The sequence below is a fragment of the Arachis stenosperma genome, chromosome 5 (genome assembly GCF_014773155.1).
Source record: "Arachis stenosperma cultivar V10309 chromosome 5, arast.V10309.gnm1.PFL2, whole genome shotgun sequence".
NCBI lineage: Eukaryota > Viridiplantae > Streptophyta > Magnoliopsida > Fabales > Fabaceae > Arachis > Arachis stenosperma.
Genome location: NC_080381.1, coordinates 71,000,295 through 71,005,482, shown reverse-complemented (window position 1 = coordinate 71,005,482; position 5,188 = coordinate 71,000,295). Strand labels below are relative to the sequence as shown.

The following is a 5,188-nucleotide window of genomic DNA, read 5'->3' as shown; positions in this document are numbered from 1 at the left end:
TCGGACCGGTTGCTAGTGGGAATGATTGAGCGTTGGATAAACTCCAACCATCCTCTAGCTACGGGCTTGAGGTCATGCCTTCTCAATTGAACCGGCTTTCCTCTTGAATCTCTCTTCCATTGGGCGCCCTCTTCACAAATGTCAGTGAGGACTTGGTCCAACCTTTGATCAAAGTTGACCCTTCTTGTGTAAGGATGTTCATCTCCTTGCATCATGGGCAAGTTGAATGCCAACCTCACATTTTTCGGACTAAAATCTAAGTATTTCCCCCGAACCATTGTAAGCCAATTCTTTGGATCTGGGTTCACACTTTGATCATGGTTCTTGGTGTTCCATGCATTGGCATAGAACTCTTGAACCATTAAGATTCCGACTTGTTGAATGGGGTTGGTAAGAACTTCCCAACCTCTTCTTCGGATCTCATGTCGGATCTCCGGATATTCACCCTTTTTGAGTGAAAAAGGTACCTCGGGGATCACTTTCTTCAAGGCCACAACTTCATAGAAGTGGTCTTGATGCACCCTTGAGATGAATCTCTCCATCTCCCATGACTCAGAGGTGGAAGCTTTTGCCTTCCCTTTCCTCTTTCTAGAGGTTTCTCCGGCCTTGGATGCCATAAATGGTTATGGAAAAACAAAAAGCAATGCTTTTACCACACCAAACTTAAAAGGTTTGCTCGTCCTCGAGCAAAAGAAGAAAGAAGAGAGTAGAAGAAGAAGAAATGAGGAAGAAGGGAATGGCTTTGTGTTCGGCCAAAGAGGGGGAGAAGTGGTGTTTAGGTAGTGTGAAAATGAAGGGGTGAAGAAGGGTTTATATAGGAGAGGGGTGCTCATGGTTCGGTCATGTATGGGTGGGTTTGGGAGGGAAAGTGGTTTGAATTTGAAGGGTGAGGTAGGTGGGGTTTTATGAAGGATGGATGTGAGTGGTGAAGAGAAGATGGGATTTGATAGGTGAAGGGTTTTTTTGGGGAAGAGGTATTAAGGTGATTGGTGAATGGGTGAAGAAGAGAGAGAGTGGTGGGGTTGATGGGGATCCTGTGGGGTCCACAGATCCTGAGGTGTCAAGGAAAAGTCATCCCTGCACCAAATGGCATGCAAAATTGCGTTTTTAGCCAATTCTAGCGTTAAATGCCGGGCTGGTGCCCATTTCTGGCGTTTAACGCCAGGTTTTTGCCCTTTCCTGGCGTTTAACGCCAGTCTGGTGCCCCTTTCTGGCGTTAAACGCCCAGAATGGTGCCAGACTGGGCGTTAAATGCCCATCTGCTAGCCTTACTGGCGTTTAAACGCCAGTAGGTTCTTCCTCCAGGGTGTGCTGTTTTTCTTCCTGTTTTTCATTCTGTTTTTGCTTTTTCAATTGATTTTGTGACTTCTCATGATCATCAACCTACAGAAAACATAAAATAACAAAGAAAAAAATATATAAAATATAACATTGGGTTGCCTCCCAACAAGCGCTTCTTTAATGTCAGTAGCTTGACAGATGGCTCTCATGGAGCCTCACATTTTCTCAGAGCAATGTTGGAACCTCCCAACACCAAACTTAGAGTTTGAATGTGGGGGTTCAACACCAAACTTAGAGTTTGGTTGTGCCCTCCCAACACCAAACTTAGAGTTTGACTGTGGGGGCTCTGTTTGACTCTGATTTGAGAGAAGCTCTTCATGCTTCCTCTCCATGGTGACAGAGGGATATCCTTGAGCCTTAAACACAAAGGATTCTTCATTCACTTTGAATGATCAGTTCACCTCCATCAACATCAATCACAGCCTTAGCTGTGGCTAGGAAGGGTCTGCCAAGGATGATGGATTCATCCATGCACTTCCCAGTCTCTAGGACTATGAAATCAGCAGGGATGTAATGGTCTTTAATCTTCACCAAAACATCCTCTACAAGTCCATAAGCTTGTTTTCTTGAATTGTCTGCCATCTCTAGTGAGATTCTTGCAGCTTGCACCTCAAAGATCCCTAGCTTCTCCATTACAGAGAGAGGCATGAGGTTTACACTTGACCCTAAGTCACACAGAGCCTTCTTGAAGGTTATGGTGCCTATGGTACAAGGTATGGAGAACTTCCCAGGGTCCTGCCTCTTTTGAGGTAATTTCTGCCTAGACAAGTCATCCAATTCTTTGGTGAGCAAAGGGGGTTCATCCTCCCAAGTCTCATTTCCAAATAACTTGTCATTTAGCTTCATGATTTCTCCAAGGTATTTAGCAACTTGATCTTCAGTGACATACTCATCCTCTTCAGAGGAAGAATACTCATCAGAGCTCATGAATGGCAGAAGTAAGTTCAGTGGAATCTCTATGGTCTCATTTTGAGCCTCAGATTCCCATAGTTCCTCATTGGGAAACTCAGTGGAGGCTAGTGCACGCCCATTGAGGTCTTCCTCAGTGGCGTTCACTTCCTCTCCTTCCTCTCCAAATTCGGCCATGTTGATGGCCTTGCACTCTCCTTTTGGATTTTCTTCTGTATTGCTTGGGAGAGTACTAGGAGGGAGTTCAGTAACTTTCTTGCTCAGCTGTCCCACTTGTGCCTCCAAATTTCTAATGGAGGACCTTGTTTCAGTCATGAAACTTTGAGTGGTTTTGATTAGATCAGAGACCATGGTTGCTAAGTCAGAGGGGTTCTGCTTAGAATTCTCTGTCTGTTGCTGAGAAGATGATGGAAAAGGCTTGCCATTGCTAAACTTGCTTCTTCCACCATTATTGTTGTTGAAACCTTGTTGAGGTCTCTGTTGATCCTTCCATGAGAAATTTGGATGATTTCTCCATGAAGAATTATAGGTGTTTCCATAGGGTTCTCCCAGGTAATTCACCTCTTCCATTGAAGGGTTCTCAGGATCATAAGCTTCTTCTTCAGATGAAGCATCCTTAGTACTGCCAGGTGCATTTTGCATTCCAGACAGACTTTGAGAAATCATATTGACTTGCTGAGTCAATATCTTGTTCTGAGCCAGAATGGCATTCAGAGTATCAATCTCAAGAACTCCTTTCTTCTGATTTGTCCCATTGTTCACATGATTCCTTTCAGAAGTGTACATGAATTGGTTATTTGCAACCATTTCAATTAGTTCTTGAGCTTCTGTAGGCGTCTTCTTCAGATGAAGAGATCCTCCAGCAGAGCTATCCAAAGACATCTTGGATAGTTCAGAGAGACCATCATAGAAAATACTTATGATGCTCCATTCAGAAAGCATGTCAGAAGGACATTTTTTGATCAATTGTTTGTATCTTTCCCAAGCTTCATAGAGGGATTCTCCATCCTTTTGTCTGAAGGTTTGGACTTCCACTCTAAGCTTACTCAATTTTTGAGGTGGAAAGAACTTTGCCAAGAAGGCATTGACTAGCTTTTCCCATGAGTCCAGGCTTTCTTTAGGTTGTGAGTCCAACCATGTCCTAGCTCTGTCTCTTACAGCAAAAGGGAATAGCATAAGTCTGTAGACCTCAGGGTCAACCCCATTAGTCTTGACAGTGTCACAGATTTGAAAGAATTCAGCTAAGAACTGATGAGGATCTTTGATGGTGTTTTTGCGGAAAACAAATTTTCCAACACACAAATCCAACCGGCAAGTGTACCGGGTCGCATCAAGTAGTAATAACTCACTTAGAGTGAGGTCGATCCCACAGGGATTGATGGATCAAGCAATTTTAGTGGGTGATTAATTTAGTCAAGCTAACATTGAATGAGTTGTGTGAAGTTGAGCAACAGAATGTAAATTTGCAGGGAATTTAAATTGCAGAAAGTAAAGTGGCAGGAAACTTAAAGAACAAGAAAGTAAAATAGCTGAAACTTAAATTTCAAGAAATGTAAATTGCATTAAATGTAAAGGGGAGTGGGTGCTGGAAATTAAAGGAAGCAATAGATTAAGCAACTGGAAATTTAAATTGCAGAAAATGTAAATGTGCAGGAAGTTAAATCAAGCTCAATGTGAACAGAAATGTGAAAGTGCAGAATGCAGGAAAGGAAATTACAGAAAAGTAAATGTAGTAGAAGACTGAGATCAATTCTCAAATCTCAAAGAGCAATTGACAATTTCAATGAAACAGTAAAAAAAACAGAAGAGTAGCAAAGAGCTCAGCTAAATTGCAAAATAAAATTGATCTCAGGGAATCAAAGAGACTAGAAAACAAGTCTAGATCTCAATCCCTTCCTTGATCCAACAGCAAACAAGATGCAGAAAAATTAAAGATGAAAGCAGTAGGAGAACTTTGATTCAAATTGCAATTCACTAAAATTTTGCAGCAAGGCAAACAAGAGAAATCTCAGAGGGAGAATGAAACAGAATTCCTTCACTTCTCAATCCAAGATTCAAAACAGAAATGAGAACTAAGAGAGCTTTCTAATGGAGCTTCCCTAGTGGGTCTCGCCTCCTTTCTCTTTCTAATCGAGCTCTAATTGATGCCTTTATATAGGCTTTACAAAGTGAAAATGAAAATGAAATTAAAACAAAATAAAAATCCTAATCTAATTGATCCATGTGCCTTTGAGTCATGTTGAGTGGGCTTTGCTTGCTTTGGATTTGAGGGAAATGGGTCTTGGATGGCCTTGGTTCAATTGGTGAAGATTTGAGTTCAAAGGGAATTTGAATTGAATTTTGATTGAATTTGGCCCATGACACTCCCAGGAGGCTGCCCTGCCCTTGTGGAGGGCAGGGCAGAAAATGTTGCTTGCGCCCTTGGTGCGTGCGTGATGCGGGCTTGGTGTGTGAAGATGCTGCCCTGCCCTTGTGGAGGGCAGGGCAGAAAAATCTGGTGCGCCAGTTTGGTGCTTGTGCGTGCTGCTGGTGCTGCCGAAGGATGCCTTGGTGCGCCAGAATGCTGCGCCTGTGTGCACCACAAAATGCTGCCCTGCCCTTGCGGAGGGCAGGGCAATGTTTCCAAAAAATGAAGCTCCGCGTTCGATACTTGGTGGATGCACACGCTACTTCTTTTCCTTGGTTTATTTTTGCTTATTTTTGGCCCTTAAAGATGCCTCTCGTTCCTGCCTCAATTGTTCGCCAAATATGGATTGCTATATATCGTTGGAAAGCTCTGAATGTCAGCTTTCCAACGCAACTGGAAGCACATCAATTGGACGTCTGTAGCTGAAGTTATAGCCCTTTGAAGGAGGCATGGTCATGCTGTGAGCGCCCAGATTTTACCTTAGCGAAATTCTTGCTTCCAATCCTCAATGTGCATCACGATTCTGCCCTG

At 43.0% G+C, this 5,188-nt stretch overlaps 1 non-coding gene across 1 annotated transcript; it reads left to right on the top strand.

Annotated features, from left to right (window-relative positions):
• Positions 1-3,186: 3,186 nt before the first annotated feature.
• LOC130984695 (small nucleolar RNA R71) lies at positions 3,187-3,294 on the top strand. The gene has a single exon (XR_009088611.1). It is a non-coding gene; the product is annotated as a small nucleolar RNA R71 (small nucleolar RNA).
• Positions 3,295-5,188: the final 1,894 nt, after the last annotated feature.